We start from the raw sequence: 18403 nt of genomic DNA, 5'->3' as shown, positions 1-18403 counted from the left end.
TCTGCTGAGCTGAATTACTAAACGCTTAGATTTTTGTAGCTGCTAAGCATCTTATTAAACCGCTTAGAAAACATCAAGAGAACATTATTGCAGCAATGTAACAGTTGGATACTAGTACCTCATTGTCACTAATGAAATCACATGCTGTGGAATCACAGTTCAAAACTGTGTATGCCAGTGATTCTGTTCCCAGGAATAAATGAAGAAAAACAACCACTTATTTTGTTCTGCATTAAAATGTTATTTTCCAAACTGTTAATATTTCAAAATTGGAATAATTATAATTGGCATTGTTTAACTATTCTATAACATTCTCATCCTTGGAATTCAAGAAGCACCTGTTTCCTTCTACAGACTGTTTTCGCAAAGGAGTGAAAGTGAAAGGTACTTTGGTGTCAAATTGCATTTCTCCTTCAATATTTCTTTCACCAAATTGCCGTCAATTTTCTTGCTTTGATTCATGGTTCTGCTTTCTCACCCAACTGACTCTTCAATTGAATGGCATATTATTCTGCTCAATTCATGATCCTTCACATATTAGAAACAACTTTTCCTTTAGTAAATAGATAGATGTAGTAAATAGATCGATAGATTCATAGGTTAGAATAGGAGTTAAATTCACATTCTCAGGGTTGATCATTATGGCCGAGGATGAACAATCACATTTCAGTTTTGGAATGTATGACTTTTATCTGAATATTGTTGAAATGTTGCTGAGAAAATTTTCCTGGTAAAGATTTGGCCAGATGTCACTGCCCTATGATTATCAAAGTCCAGTTTTCTGCCATATATTTGCCTGGCCTGCAAGAGGCCAGCTGTATATCACACAGGAAAAAGGTAGGAATTTGACACATCTGGTTTCTATACACAAAACCAACAGGGAGCATTATGTACCCAATTGCTTCTTCACTCCCAAGAAATTGTTTCTCGAATTGATTTTCTTTCTCCATCTGGTTGCATTTACCGGTGGTCATGTCCATAAGGCCAGATAATCCCACAGGGCTCAAAGATATATGTGTGGCTGAATTAGATCAACTAAAGAGCTAAAATGATGTTCAGCAATTTTTTATTTCCCTTTCTTGTTCAGGTCTCAAATTTTCACTCTGCTTTCAATGTTATTCTCTTCACTATTGAAAGTGTTCACTCAGGTTGTGATACAGTTCTTCAGGTATCAGTGACGCTCCAAAATCTCAATCAGTCAGTCCACATCTGGCTTCTCTGATGCTGTTCATAAAGCAGTAGTGCCAAGGTTATAGCAGTTTCAAAGTAAATATCTTTCTTTGTGAGAAACACATTTTCCTCAGTTTTTAAATTGAAGGCGACTGTGTACAGTTGGTGTTGTCGCTAGTGTAAAGTGTACCATATCCAAATTTGTAGCACTGTTCATTAGCTGTAAAACCCTGAAAGGAATATAAACTAATCCTTGCTTTTACTGTCATTTTACAGATGCTGCACATTATCATTTTGTAAAATTTTGAAACTTTTTAAATCATTTTTGGCAGAGCAGTGTCATTTTAAATTTCATCCGACTTTTTGCCTACTGCAAATATGTATCGTCAGGTACAATTGCCAGTACGTTGTTACCCTAAACAAACTATACTCACTGATTTAGCTGCTTCTTCAACTGTATTTCCTGATAATGGGATTAAACTGACCTAGAAAGAATTGACGGTATCAGGCCCTTCACCTAAAATTATCCCCGACAACCTGCATGGTTTTTCTGAATTAAAATGTGTTGTACAGTAATGAAATCCTTTCCCTTGCAGCAAAGATAATTTTTCTTAATTACCCTGACATATCAAAGTGTGCCTCACATCCACCCCATTTAAAATCTGGTCCTTCCCCAGTAAATCAGAGAATTGCTTTAGTGGATTTCTAAGAATATCCAGGCCACAGCACCATACACAGTGCTGCTCCCTGCTGTAAATCTACAACTAGAGACAAATATAGACTTTTACACTTCCCTACATTAAAAATCTGGAGTAGATAACTGCTGACCAAGATTAGTTAGACTATTTATTAACTCCAAGGCTCTTGGTCATACTGATGTGTGAAAAAACAATGAAATGTTCAGTCTGAATGATGCAATATCATCTGTGCATAACTTGTAAATTAATACAAAATAAGTAAAAGAATGCTTCTTGCATTTCAGAACTGGTTGTCGGTCATAAGACTAGGGGTAGAATGTGATCAATGTGCAAGAACTATTTTCGACTCGACACTTTTAAAACACAAGAAGTTTTTACTTATCTTTTATCATGCCATTTTCAAAACATTAATAAATAAACCAAGCCATGTAAATAATGAACTGTCAGACCCAAAACCAATGATATGGGCTGTTGAAAAGATGCAGTCAGTTTGTTCATATCTTTATGTTTTGCAAAGGCATACCTGTGTGGAGTAAGGGGTTGATTATACCTTTACTTTAAGAATAGCTACTGTGCTACTACACGTGTAAAAGGATCTATTTTGGCGTTGTGTCAGATCACATACTGGAAGCCTGAATCTGTAGGGTTCCAGAGAATGTTCTCCATTAACATCCTTTTAATATATTTAACTTCAATAAATCTTGTTAATGTTCATTATCAAATGTGCAGGTCACATCTTACCAAATGACATGTGATAGGACCAAATGAATTCTAGGTAAATGGGCATGAGTGCAAAGACAGCAGAGTGAAAGGTGAGATAGTAAGAACTGCCAATGCTGGAGAAGCAGAGATAACAAGGTGTAGAGTTGGGTGAGCACAGCAGGCCAAGCAGCATCAGAAGAGCGGGAAAGCTGACATTTTGAGTCTAGAGATAATGGGAACTGCAGATGCTGGAGATTCCAAGATAATAAAATGTGAGGCTGGATGAACACAGCAGGCCAAGCATGCAGGCCAAGGATGAAGGGTCTAGGCCCGAAACGTCAGCTTTTGTGCTCCTGAGATGCTGCTTGGCCTGCTGTGTTCATCCAGCCTCACATTTTATTATTTTGAGTCTAGACCCTTCTTCAGAAATTCGACAGGCGCCAGGTAATTACCTATCAGAAATTGAAACTTCCTGGGAAATGATTATGTAGCTTACACATTGGGACATTTGAGGGGTCCTGACACACATTTTTCAGGATATGTCCTGACTCTGATTCTCTGAAAATTGAAATATTGGTTGGTTATCTCTTACCACTCATTCTATCTAGTTATTTTAAATGAAACTTAATACTAATGAACAGGCATATGGGCATCATCTTACTAAAACCTGGGGTCATGTTGTTTCTCAAAAGTTAGTTTTCTACAGTAATACCCCAGATTTCAGGAACACAAGACAAATGTACCAACAGCACCTAACTAAAATCACAAATAATCCAACTATGAACACTCACATCATACTAAATGTCATCCAATTTGACGCAGAGGTATAAATGATTTTAGGCTGAACATTGGAGGCAGACAGACTACCGTCATTTTCTTTTACTACAGTGTGAAGAACAAAAGTAACCTTTAAATAACAATTAACAAACTTCTTTAAAGTGTCAAGCTGAAAAGTAAATACTTCATGTTAAGAAATTTCAACAACCTAGACTATAATCCATTGTTTAGATATACAAATCCAATGTGATTCAACTTCATGAGCAACTTACTGAAAGACATTGGGATCTTTGCAGTGCTTCTCATCATTCAAATCACTGGAACAATCACTTTTGTTTGAACCACCCCAACAAAAGTAGTAGCCAGCTCACACTGTGACCAGATATTAGCACCAAACCTAAGCCAACATCAAAAATTACACAACAAAACCAAAATGAAGGTTATTTTAGATTCAAAGTTTCTCTCTAGTCAATCATTAACCTTTGAGAAGAAAAGATCTGGTGAATTGAATTGGCATTCATATTCTATATACCCTATGGTTTGTAACATGTTCTATATGACAGACAACTAACAGTCAAGCAATGCACTGACATCTTCTGGTGCTACAATCAAACTCACTCCAGCTTCCCACTTTCTACCAACTAAGGGGGTGCCCAAGGGCACCCACATGGGCCCAAGCTATGCCTACCACTTCATAGGATACATGGAACAGTCCCTTTTTTGCTGTTACACTGGTGCTATCCCCAATTTCTTCCTCTGCTACATCAATGACTGTATCAGCACTGCCTCCTGGTCCCATGAGGAGCTTAAACAGTTCATCAACTTTACTAACACCTTTCACCTCAACCTCAAATTCACCTGGACCATCTTCGTTACCTTCCTCCCCTTCCTGGGCCTCTCCGTCTCCATCTCCATCTCTGGTGAGCACCTCAAAACTGACACCTACTTCAAACCCACCAACTCCCACAGATACCTGGACTACACCTCCTCTCATCCACATCCCTGCAAGAATGCGATCCCCTACTCCCAATTCCTCTGCCTCCACCGCAAGTGTTCCCAAATGGGGTGTTCCATTCCTGAATATCCCAGATGTCCTTCTATTTCAAGGACTGCAACTTCTCCATTTCCATCATCGAAAATGCCCACAACTGCATTTCTTGCATTTCCCACACTTCTGCCTTCACATCCCCTACCCTCAACAATAAAAAAGACACAATACCCCTGGTCCTCACATATCACCCCAACAACCTCCGCATCCAATGGATCATTCTGTGTCACTTCCACCACCTACAATCCAACCCAACAGCCAGAGAGATATTTCCCTCATGACCGCTATCTGCCTCCCAAAGGGACTGCTGTCTCCGTGACTCCCTTGTCTACTCCACACTCCCCACTAGCCCCACCACCCCCGGCACCTTTCCCTGCAACTGCAGGAAGTGTTATACCTGCCCCTACGTTTCCCCCTTCACCTCCATTGAAGGCACCAATCAAACCCTCTACATTAGACAGGCATTCACCTGCACATCCATCAACTTGGTCTACTGCATCTGCCTCCTCCAGTGTCACAATGACGCTGCCCACAAACTGGAGGAGCAACACCTCATATTTGGCCTCGGGAGCCTACAGCCTGATGGCCTGAACATAGAATTCACCAGTTTCAAAACCTCTCCACCCCCAGCTTCATCCCATGACCAACTTTCCCTCTCATTCCTGCCTCCTTGACCTGACAATACCTGTCTATCTTCTCTCCCACATATCCGCCCCATCCGTCCCACTGATAAATTCGCATTGCCCCCTACCTGCACTCACCTATCACCATCCTACCTAACTTTCCTAGCCCCACCCCTTCTCTCTCTATTTATTTCTGATCTCCTTTCCTCCTCTTTGTTTCTGAAGAACGGTCCCAGCCTGAAAGGTCAAATTTCCTGTGCCTCTGATGCTGCCTGACCTATTGTGCTCTTCCAGCTCCACACTGTGTTATCTGACTCCAGCATCTGCAGTTCTTGCTATCTCTGAATGTCTTGTGAGCGGTTTTCCTGAAGGCTTGTACTTTTTTTCCCCTTTATTGCTAAGGTTTCTGCTTGAGTTTTCTCAGCTGTAAAGAATTAAATTTAACTCAACACCAGATTGCCCACTTTCACCTTTCTTTGGAAGGTCTACAATAATGTGGCTTGTAACTTATAGTAAGAAGCTATACACTTGCTACTTATTTAAAAAATGTTTAGTGTTTGGTGATTATGTGCTCATTAGCTAGTTTATTGTTGGAGCACATTTAAAGCAATTCAGATTTAAACCTTCACTTTCACAGTAGAATATTTATTATTCATCATGTTATTTACATTGGGCTATGCCATATAGGATAGAATTATGACCTGGTACAATGTGTAAAGTAACCCTGAACATTGTAGAAAAGCAATAAAATATTTAAGTCAATGATGGTTTTGCTGACACAAAGGTACTTCACCTTCAGAACTGGAATTTTTGAGAGACTGTCACAATTTAAATACAAACAATACTGACAAAAACACTTAAGATTCAGACGAGTAGTTTCTGTTACTAGCACACCAATCTCACTTCCTTGTTACGGTTGACTACTGTTTTAGATTTTTTAACATTTTTTATGACCTGGTTTGGGTTTGAACTTCCTTTCAGAAGAGTTATCAGCCAGTAATTTATGCCTCATTATGCTGTGGAATACTAATTTCATATATATCATATGCATTATGTCTGTGAACTCCTCAAATAGTAGAATAATTTCAAAGATAAAAGCAACTCCATCAGCATCTGTCTGTAATGATCCAATAAACTGTATCCTTCAACGGTTTAACCTGCCACACATAACATGTGTTCCAGATATCTCCTGCTAAGTTACACTGAATTTTTTTCTCCAGCGACATTTTCCAACTCAACAGACTTTAGCAAAAAGCAAAATTTTAAAATCAAATTATGTCTAAAACAATACTTATAAAAAAAAAACACAACCTGCTGTTTTAAGATAACATTACTAGTGAAAGCTAGCCCTATAATCAAAACCTGTGACATTCCGGATCAAATTAATCATGGTGAGTTTTTGCTATTTGTGCTCATTTATGGGGTTTTGAGGAGAGACTTAAAGATTTTCATACTAGTACTAAATATCTGTTTGATTACTTTACACTCCATAGCCAATATAGCTTTTTCTATTCTATTTTGCACATTTGATAAACAAAAGAGAAAATGGTTGCAAATCTCAACATTTTTAGCTTTCTGCTCTGCCTGAAAGGGCAGAAACCCTCATAGCATTTGGGAAGTATTTAGAGGTTAGGTGGATGAGCCATGGTAAAAACTCCATGCTGAGTTATGGGGATTGGGAAGTGTTGGGTTTGGGTGAGATGCTCTTTAGAGCGTTGGTGCAGACTCAATGGGCTGAATGGCCTCTTTCTGCACTGTAGAGATTCTATGATTCCAAATGTGCACTTGTGATGCCAATGCATGCAAGGGTGTGAATCAAAGCACTGGGAAATGGATTAGAACAACTGATTGTTTTTGACTAGTGCGTATTTGATGGGCTGAAGGGTCTTTTTTTGTCCTGTAGATCTATATGACTCTATACCAAGTAAATATGCGCTTTAGTGCATTATTGATGAAACTTAATTGATCCTTTTAATGGGTCAAATCTTCAGCGTGCAAATCTCCTCCAATGTTAATTTACTTGGTCCAGCCTTTCAATTACAAAATTTCCTGATGTTACATTTTGCTTGAACTCACCATAAGTTACGCCTGAAAAATCAAACAGAACAGCTACTATCACCAAATGCAATTGAGGAGTTTGTGAACCGAAGGGGGCACCAACTTCACTGACTGATTACAGGCCTCTGAGAAACTTGTTTTAATTCACTCTTTCAAATTTGATATCACTCCCACGATCTTCATTTTCTAGAGCACTTTGTAAAAATATTTCTTAAACAAAATGTTGACACACATCTCTAAGCATTTACTCAGATCAGCTTCAAACAAACTTGGTTTTTCCTTTGGCCACAATCATCACGGCAGACCAGCTATGTCTGCAGCATTGTGTCAAACCAGAAAAATCAGGCAGCATTTAAGAGACCAGGTACATATACAGGGTACACTGAGCAAACAAAGGCTCTATTTCTCTAAGGACACAATTTGGACCCCATGGCCATCCTCATTGCAAAGATTTGCAGAGTTGTTTACATAGCATTGCTATTTGTTTCAGTATGACAACAGCCTTATCCTATATGGTAAGGTGCACATGTATCAGGATGAGGTTGTTCGAGCTGAAGGTGTTTTATGGTTTGTGAGTTGAGCAGAGTGGAAAGGGAATTTGCTGGCAAACTGATCTTGCCTGCCTTGTGGAATATCTTCACTTCGTTGTTCACTATTGATATATCCCAAATGAAAAGATATTGGTGCTCAGTGCCAGTGCAAACACCCTACTGCCAGCTATGACTGCTCTTGGGAATCAGCTTTGTTGTTCGAAGACAAAAGCCTGAGGCTTCTGTCTATTATAGTTTGGAAGACGACATAGAGATCTTGATCAGTGAGGTTAGTTTTATTGCCTGGCTCAGCTGGCACCTAATTGGGTATGGCAGCACAATGTTGGACTGATGCTGTGGTTAAGAAATTCTCGCAGAGCAGACTTAGTTCTCAGAAAGGATCACTATTCCCGAACATTAACTCTGATTTCTCTCCACAGATGCTGCCAGGCCTGCTGAACTTTTTTAGCCATTTCTGTTTTTGCTTATGATTTCCAGCATTTGCAGTTCTTTTGGTTTTTGATTAGTTAATTAATCTATCTTTCTGGGGATATATTAGTTTCACTTTGGGTAAGGGGACATCTCAGAAAAAGAAAACTTTTTTTCAAAATGCAAGGCTTGTCACAAGTTATTTTGCACAACACATCTCAGAAAAATAAAACAACCATATTAGCAATAGATTTGGCACTTATTTAACAGTTTAAAATGTCTGATGCAGCCTCTGTTTATCAAACATCTGGTACATATAAGATTGAGTTGCTCAGATTTTACCGAAGTAGAATGAGTTTCTTTAAAATTCTTAGCCAACCTTTGATTTGGCATCATAATAGTTATAATTTTAATACTTTTGATTCAAATCTGTGCAGAGATGTTATTACACACTTAAACCCTTCCTTGTGTGCAATCCGATTGTCTATCAAACACTTCCTATAATAATACACATGCAGACCTCTGCCTTCCTGCTTATGATCCTGCTCACACATGCCCCTAAATCACGGTGAGGACACTACCACTGCATCACAAGAGCCCCTGTGGTGCTAATTTTGATTTTGGAACATATTGTATCGAGATGATATCAATTTAGCTATTCATTCTAATAATATATTGAGTAATGAAGCAAAGAATAGCTGTCACCTGTTTTGTTAAGTTGAAATAGATACAATGTGTCTGTCTACAAAGTACAAGGTCAAGTGTATCATGATATATTAATCCATCAGAGCAATATCTTGACCAATCCATACCAATCTGCCTGGTTTAAATTTAAACAAACCTAGGAACTGTTCGTCATTATTCAACTCTCCATGGTAACACCTCTACCACACTGCTTGCCAGCAAATCAGCACTCTCATCACATACAGTATAAAGTGTTGTGTCTGTTTACATTGCTATCCTTACAAATGTCCAGATGAGTGCAGAGTGAAAGCATCAACAAAATGTCTTGTCTCATCAATATTCAAGATCCATATGAAAAAAACTACTATTTATATAAATATATATTTCTGTTGCCTATCTCAATTGTTAATACATTGAATTATTTACAATCAAATTCTTGCGTCATGTTGCAGCTTTGTCAATTTGCTTATATTGCATTTTTCTAAAACATTTAGGTTATAACCAAAGTTAGGAATGACTCAATCTATCAATCAATCAAGTGAATAAATGATAAAATATGTTTAAATGTCTGTTTCTAGCTCTTGCAAAAGAGTCATATCAATGCCAGCTACCCTTTACTCCTTAATCCAAGTGGGCATTCCTCATGCAAGAAACACACAGCTCACAGTTGAGCCTGATCTTGCCCTCACTTGATGATCATCCTTCGACTTTCACACAGTATTAGGAAGGCTTTGATTAATGGGAACCCATGAAATGTTTCCATTTAGAGCCCTTTAGTGTCCTTGACAACATTGTCTATTTGGTCTATGCTTTATTTTGACTGATGTTATCTTTCCAAGCATATCGGTTCCTGATTGAAGTAAAAATAACTAAATCAGCACAGAATAGAGACTACAACAGAAATCCACTTGCCTGATTGGTGTATTATAAAACTTGTGAATGTTAAATACTAGAATAACAATTATATACAGGCAGCCCTTTACATAATAAAACATCGTAAAATACCTCACTCTGGCATCAAAAGGCAAGGTTTGACACCCAGCCACTCAAGGAGATATCGAGCAAATAAGTAGGGTTTAAGGAATATCTTAAATGGAAATAAAACATAAATAGCTTTAGCCAAGGGGGTTCAGAATGTAGGGCTTTGGCAACTGCAGGTTTGGCTACCAAATATGGAGCAATTATAATTGCAGATGTTACAGGCTCAAAATTAGAGAAAAGCAGTAATCTAGGGGGGTTATGGGGTGAAGAGGGGTATAGAGATTGGCTATGACAAGACCATGAAGAGATTTAAAGATGAAGATTAGAATTTTAAAACTGAGGCATTGCATAACTGGGAACCAATTTTAGGCCAGTGAAATCAGAGGGTGATATGAAAAGAGACCCCGGTAAAGTTAGCATTTGGGATTTGTTTCAGATGCCACAATAGTAGGTCAAATGTGGAAAGATGGCTATGAGTTCATTAGAATAGTCAAGTCTAGAAGTTCAGAGTCAGAGAAAGATTTCAATGGATGACCTGAGGCAGGAGCAGAGTCAGGTCATATTAGAGAAGTGGAAACAATGACTTGCAGTGCAAGGTGTGGATATATGGTCAATGAATCATTTTAGGAATGACACAGGCATCAAGGGTGTAATCAGCCTTGTTTAGCATCAGAAGGTTCCAGGGAAAGTGATAGAGGTATTGAATAAGGAATGGAGCTTGTTGTGGGTACCAAAGGCAATGATATTTATCCTCTCGATAGTTAATCGAAGGAAATTTCTGCTCAACCAGTACCGGGTTTCAAATATGTAGTCTGACAATTTGGGAACAGGGGATGGTTGAAAAGGTAAATGGATATCATCAGCATTCATGTAAAAATTGACCCTCAAGGGACATTCAAATGGAGAAAATAGAAAAAATAGAGGACCTTTGCATATTGTCAGAATGTTCTCAAAATACCTTGTATCCAATGAATTGCTTTTGAGATTACTTCACTTTTTTGTTTGAGCATGTGCAACAAATTTGCACAGACTGACACAACACCCAAACCATGACAATCATTCCATCTTTGCAGATCTTTGAATGGGAAGGATGGTTCGGGACTCTAAACAAACTCCCTAGTACATTCAAATGATGCCATGGAATCATTAATGTCGAGATGAATACGTAGACAGGGACTTAACTCCATGACTCTTCCAAAATGCAGCATTATTGACAATGATTCACACCCTTATTACTGAAATGAAGTGTTAGCCTATCTGACATACTTATGACCTGGAGTTGGGCTAGAACCTAGAATCTTCTTAGTCACTCAAAGGAATGTTATTCCCGCAATAGCTGACACTCATTATGCTATTCATAATATAAAGCTGTTGATTGGATCAATTTGTGATATATATTTTAACAATGAATCATTTATTTGCATGGAATACTTGTTACAAACGTAAATTATGCTGTCAATGATTTCTAGCCTATGCATAACAATTAATATCTTGAAATATGGAGGACTTATGTTTATTAAATCTGTATTTAATACAGATAAAGAAACATAATATTTTAAATTTCACAAGTAACAGCAAACAATGGTGAGAATTTAAACACAGTAGCCATGGGGCAAATGAATACGGAATATTTGGTTAAACATCAATCCCAACCTCGTTAACTACATTGTATTTGATTAATGGGAACCCATGGGTTGTTTCTGATAAGAGGCTTGTGGTGGTACAGCATGTCCTTGCCTAATTTTTACACATTTTGTTTCATACATAGGCAAGATATGGGATTACGCTGATGCAGACATGCCATATTTTAGCACTATAGTACAAGATTTGAAAGTCCAGGTGCATTTTGACACCACTGCAGTACAAAGCCTTCGAATTTCTTTCCTCATATTTTTATATCCACTCCTTACATCTCCCACACTGTCCACCCATGATTGCCTGCTACTACTTGTGCAGATTGTGACAGAATTTTTCAGAGTACAACTGCTTTGTCCTTGAGTACATAAATAAAGCTGGACCAGGAAAAGAAATGTAGACTCATTTCTATCCTTCTGAGTAAATCTGATTATGCCTATATTATATTAACCAGCCGGTATGGTCAAATCCATGCATGCATATTTAACTAATTTTAAAGAGTATTATCAGATCCATCAGAGAAAAACATAGTTACAAAATTAGAAAAGATAGCACAGAAATATTCATTTAATACTATGATAACCACCTATTAAAATTTCTTTTTAAATGATTTATTCTGACTCTGAATGCATACATCTGATTTGTAAAGTTAGCTGCAGAGTGAAAATAAAAGACAATTTTTAGCAAAAAAGGAAATTACATAAAAAACCTTACCACTCACCAGATATGGACAAATTCCTGGTATCTTCCACTAAAAGTTTGATAATCAACCCTATTGCTTGTCGGTTGTACCTGCAGTCTCTTTCCTGTGTGCAATCTGGTTGTCTATCAAGCACTACCCGCAATAATACACATGCAGCTCTCTGCCTTCCTGCTTGCGATGCTGCTCACACAGCTCTGCATGCAGAGATGACAGGCGTGGACGCACATTCAAGGGCATTCCCCAGGAATCAATATGCAAATCCTTCCCAAGAGATTGGCTCAGACCTGCATGTGAACTTCAGGCACAAATCAAATATGATATTGAAGCAGAAGATTCTAACTCCAGCTCTTTTGTGAGATACTAAGAAGTTTTAACAATGCTTCATAGTAAGCGTCCAGAGGAGCCAGATTAGTCCTGAATTGATAACATTGAAAAGCATAAAGATAAAAATATTCATACCTCTTAAGTAGTTGCTTCACAAATTAGGCACAGTCTTTTTTCAGACTAACTATCTGAATACTGAGACATTGGGGACCCTTTTCAAAGCAGGGGAACTGGTTTGTATATGTTGTGAGTTCATGAATCGCCAAAAGATAACGTCAGATTCAGATCCTGATATCAACTAGCCTTCTTTTGGGATTCATCCAGATGTGATTGATCAGCAGGGGAGACCCTGTGTAGTTATTGGGGGAAGGCATTTCCAGATTCTGGTAGGTAATTAAACTGTAAATTCTGGCTTTATTATCCAGGATACATGTTTCCTGATCAGTTGTTAGAGTGAAAAAGGTGAATGCATTTTGTGAGTGTTTCTTCAGTGAAACAGAAAAAAACTGAGAAGCTTTTGATCATGGATCTGTTAATCTCCAGCTATGGCCAGAATGTGAAGTTACTATTTATAGTACTGTTTCATTCAGGGAGTTTTCTTCATTGCTTGACAGATAACCGGTTACCTTCTTGGATGACATTCACCTGTCTAGCAGTTCATTCACCTCCAGTTGCCCTTCCCAATGCCAAACTTCATCCGTGCCCAGGGGCAATTTTTGCAGTTCCATCTTGCATCTTTTGTGAAGAACTTGAGAAACATCAACACCAACTGCACCATAATAACTGCAGTAGCAGGAAGAACATAGCACCAGCACCTTTTCTCCTTAGATACTTGGCGCTCCACTTGCCAGAGGGAACAGACACAGACATCAGGCTGGAAGGAGATGAGACACTCTCCACAAAGCCCATGGATAGTTAATCAACTCCATCAACAGATCTGAGGAGCAGTGCCTCAGTAAGGCTCATGCTTTCATGGCAGGACATTGTTAACATCTGAAACCTCCCCCCTCCCCAACAAGGCGACTTCATTCCCAATCAGGCATGCATTTCCAGTGGCTACCAAGCTGCCTCTGAATGGACGACCAACTGCCACAGTTGGTCCCTTGTCCCTCATCAAACTAGTCACTGCCTCACCCTGTTTGGATGGAATTGTAAGGTGCCTGAATAAGTGCAGATGAATGCTTGTTACTTGCTTATGATTTATGTTTAATTGTGTTAGTTGGCACGTTTGTCCATTGAACGAAAGTTGTGGTGTTGATTTTTACAATGAATGAGCGTTATCAGCACTGCTGGCCACATGGGTGTCAGAGATTGCTTCATAAGGCCATCATTTATTGGATAAAACTCTCATTAAAAACCACATACTGCTGCCCCAAAACAGTTTTGGCAGTTCTTTTAATGGGGGGTCATGGTAACTGCATTGTAATTAGCCTAATCAACTCAAGTCATCATTTCGGCGTACCATATTCTACCACAGAAAGATCCAGTAAGGCTCCACAAAAACCTTGTCTCAAGCACTCAGACATACCAACAAACATCTCGTCCGATTGTATTATTTGAAGGTAGTGGGCATTACATGAGGATTTGTTTGTGCCCTTTGAATAGACATGGACTGATATAAATTAAGAGGATACTCAATAAAGTGCATATCTCTATCCCACCATGTTAATTTAACATTATTACATTTACACTGATCTCTCTTGAGGTTTTTCTCTGCCTGGTTGATGTTTTGTAGCTGAAAATTGGGGGAAAAAATCATCATTTTTCTATCTCACTGAGGAATCTACAGCCCAATCCACATCAGATAACCTGCTCTGAAAAGTCTGCTCACATTTTGAGAGCTGTGACAAATTGAACCACAGCAGGTGAAACAAGCCACAATATCCTGAAACAATCAATGACATTCAAAATTATACAAGCCAGAAAATTAAATATGAAATTAATTCTAACTATGATTGTTACCAGAGCCTTAAAAATCTAATATTTTTATGTGGATCTGTACCTTTTGTCAAAAAAAACTATCAAGTCATCCCTTGGGCTATGTCAAGATTGGATGAAATCTTTTCACTTGTAGTGTCATACATCATTTATGAGAAATCAGACTAGCAAACAGCAGGGAAAGAAAATCACTTTCCCAATTTCAGTAAATGAGATAACTATGGCTGTTGAGTTAGGAGGTGCATGCTTGTAATTTTGAACACTTAAGTAGATGATTATAAAAGTGTGTAAAAGTTGGGTTCAGTTCTATCCTTCATTAAGTGATCTTCAGGACTATTACAAATTAACAGTGAGAAATTCTGATGAATGCTGTTCGGGATTATGCCGAGAAGTTAAGAGTGTGGTGCTTGGCACCTGTAACTGATATACTACATGTAATCCCTGTTTGTCTTAGCCTTTAAGCTCCTGGTGAGGTTTCTCCAAGCTAAAGGGACTCTTTTGTTCATGATAAATAGTTTGCCTTATCCATTATGGCATACTAAGTTGGAGAACTTGTCCTGTTGCTTCTGTCCTCAAGAGTTCATCTTTCTCCCATCTGTCGTATTCAATTGCAGGGTGTCTAAATGAGAAACATATTCCTAAGTCTTCTCTCCATTCCCACAGATACTGCAGGATCAAAAATGTAAGCACTTTTATGGTCACCTTAATTAGAAAACCTCAACTTACAGCTCCAATGTGTAACCCTGTCCACTCTCCCCAAATTGGCCAGTGAGCCCAAATGTCAGATAGTGGTGCTCTTGCTTAGTGAAGATTCCTGGCAAAACCCATTGTAAATTTTGTAAGGCTCCTGACATGAAAGTGGCTCAACAGTTTTGATTGTAATTGCAATGTATTGAAAATTCTGTACACAGATTCAGAGCGATAAGAAAAATTCACCTGGGAGCAAAATGCAAGAACAATACCAATATTGATGCGCCTGCACTAATGCTGCATCTCACCAAATATAATTGCAGGCATTCAAAAAAGCCTTCAGTTTTGTGTGTTTATTATCTTTTCATAAGTGAAGCTGTAAATATTCCTTTCTCCTTTCTCAATGCTCAGTGTGATCTGCTTCAAGTCTGTGCTGTCCTTGCGCCCACTGAAAATATAAAAGCTCCCCTGCAATGAGTCACTGCGGAAAGATGCTGAGTGATGCAATACTGAGCCAGACAGACTAGAAGGCAGCAAGTTCAATGCACGATTAGTTATTCACAACCAAAGCAGTGGTGCAGTCATAGTCCAATAGCAGGTTCACACTCACTCAACGAGCATGCACAAGTGAGGAATTGTCACTTGGTGAGGTTTTAAAAATTCAGTTTCCCCTTATCACACTGTCTAAGATCTAGAGATGTGATAAGGGAAAACACAGAATCTAGAGACTTTACATGCAATCTTCAATGTGTTGCTTTTACATGAGGCCCCACACATCCATCACTGTGGCTAAGCCTCCCAATCAGTAACTTTGATATGTGATGGCCCTGTTTACAAGCTGCAGAACTACTCAATTCCCACAACAGACCGTTACAATGGTTTTGTGGTTTTGGAATCAAAGCAGCAATACTTTCATAGATTTCAAAATGTTAGATACCAGAATTGAATGGAAATAGATAACACTTCGAACTTCAGAATACTACCGCTGAGTTCAATATCTTTGTTTGTGGTCCTTAAATATTGTTACAAATATTTTATTACATCCTTAAAAGGGCTAAAACTGCTGGCATGACATTAACTGTATAATTTCTTTGGTTTGCAATACTCACATAAATCTCTGCTTACACAGTGACATAGGCATAATATTTCAACTAGATCAATAACTGTATAAATAGTACAGTCAAATCACCTTTGAAAATAATGAGTAATTAATAAATTATTTTCAGCATTATTCGTTTTCTTTCAGGATAATTCAAGGCTGCATGTCATTTTAATAGCAGGGATATAAAATATGCTTTTGCAAGTTTGTGATAAAGCATTGGAGCCATTTAAAACAAAATCATGTTGCTAACATCAAAATAAAGTCTTGAATAATAGTTTCTCCATATGCTGTGTTTTGTATCATTTTTAATAGTATACACTGATGAGTTCTTCCCAAAAATCTGCTATATTTCATTGTCTGTGTTTTGCTGAACTTATATGGGAAGTTCATCTTTTCCAATGTTTTACATGTTGAATACATTGAGTTAATAAACAGGGTTTCACATGGTATACTCTATTCGCTTTATTTCAGGGTGAGAAAAACTTGAATTTGTGAAAAAGACTTTCATAATCCCAGTACATCTTCAGGACACTTCACTGTAGGAGCTGGGAGGTTTTGTTGTGGCTGTACAGGACGTTAGTTAGGTCACCTTTGGAATACTGGCCTTCCTGCTATAAGAAAGATATGTGAAACTCGAAAGGGTTTGGAAAAGATTTATGAAGATGTTGCCAGGATTGGAGGGTTTGAGCTATAGCGAGAGACTGAATAGGCTGGGGCTATTTTCCCTGGAGCATTGGAGGCTGGGGGTTGACCTTATAGAAGTATATAAAATCATGTGTAGCATGGATGGGGTGAATAACTAAGATATTTTACTCAGGGTAGGGCAGTCCAAAACTAGAAGGCATAGGTTTAAGGTGAGAGGGGAAAGATTTAAAATGGACAAAAGGGTCAACCTTTTCATGTAGAGGGTGGTAGGTGTTTGGAATGAGCTGCCAGAAGGAGTATTGGAGGCTGGTACATCACCTACATTTAAAAGGCATTTGGATAGGTATATGAATAGGAAAAGTTTAGAGGGATTCGGGCCAAATGCTGGCAAATGGGACTAGATTGATTTCGGATATCTGGTCAACATGGACAAGTTGAAGCAAAGGGTCTGTTTCCATGCTGTATGTCTCATTGAGTCTAAGTACTCTTGAAAGAATATCATAATTATACAGAGAACCTCAGCTGCCGCAAGGCTGTAAAATTTTTAATGTGGAAAAGTATTCAATTTTCTTTTCATATAAATACAAATAAAATTAGTGATTTTGGTGCATATTTCTGGCCTTCTGGATGAGAAAACAACTGATGCACAAGTGAATCATCAAACTAATTCAACTTACACAATCAATAATAAAGTAAAAATCCTGCAAGTTGTGTTGTGACACAAATTGTTCTGTATTTACAATAACCTAAAAGGTCGTCCTTACCATTTTTTTAAAATCAAGCAGAATATATGGGCTGCTTTTGATGCAGCTGCTAAACCAGCCAGCCTAAATTTATAACATGAAATGTTCCAATTTTTTTTCTACCAACTTTGTATATGCTACAATTTTGGAATGGTTTGCAGTATAAGAATTTGGTTTCCCATTGGAAATAGAAAGCGGCATCATTTCTATTCACAGAGTAAGGGATACATACAACGTTCGTTCTGAAATCTGTTACCGTGTTCGGTCTGGTTTGTTGCACTTTGTGGCTCCTTTAAGACTAATGTGAAACTGCATAACCATACCTCAAAGATAAACTTGCTTGGAGTCCGTTTGTGACCTGCATGGCCTGTTCATGATTGCTGTTTGGCCACCCACCTGTATAGTTTCAAGGCACTATTCATGCTATATTGTTTCAAAGGAACTCAGTTGAAACCTACAGCATGCTGTGAAGGCAGCACTGAAAATTGCTTAGATTTTGCAGAAGGTTCTTTTGGCAGCAGAAGGAGCATGATTGCATGTCCTGTACCAACAGTATAATGGTGCTGAGTGCTGAACTTTTTTTTTGCTAGCTTGGTTATTTGGATGCGCCAATGTAATTCTTCACCCTCACAATTAGTGAGCTGCCTATCAATGCTGAAAAAAACATGGGCTTCCCATCAGCTGCAAGCATGTGCTCAAGGAATCAAATGGTTTGGTTATCTTGCTCGTGGCATTGTGTATGTGGTTTGATCATTCCACCCAGCTACTCCCTGCTAGATAGAAGGAACTGCCAGATATAGATATTGACACACATGTCATCAAATAAGAGGAACGTAAAAAACAAAACAATGACTGTAAATCATTTTTCCAAAAAGAAATAGAATAAAAAAGCTCATGTTTTCTGTTCATCATACATAAAGCCT

The 18403-nt window shown here is 38.3% G+C and overlaps 1 protein-coding gene across 11 annotated transcripts in view; it reads right to left on the bottom strand.

Moving 5' to 3' along the window:
• The window catches only part of LOC125462946 (synaptotagmin-B), a 579758-nt gene that overhangs the window by 202186 nt on the left and 359169 nt on the right, over positions 1-18403 (bottom strand). Inside the window, exon 1 of one of the 11 annotated variants that reach the window (XM_048553475.2) lies at positions 12050-12243. The exons of 9 other annotated variants lie outside the window; for them this stretch is intronic. The gene's annotated coding sequence lies outside the window, so the exon portion shown is untranslated. Of the gene's footprint in view, positions 1-12049; positions 12244-18403 lie in introns of those variants that run through there. One more of the 11 variants, XM_048553471.2, reaches the window with a different exon arrangement.

Source organism: Stegostoma tigrinum, chromosome 21 (assembly GCF_030684315.1).
Source record: "Stegostoma tigrinum isolate sSteTig4 chromosome 21, sSteTig4.hap1, whole genome shotgun sequence".
NCBI lineage: Eukaryota > Metazoa > Chordata > Chondrichthyes > Orectolobiformes > Stegostomatidae > Stegostoma > Stegostoma tigrinum.
Note: the sequence above shows the minus strand (reverse complement) of the source record. Positions and strands in the feature narration are given on the sequence as shown.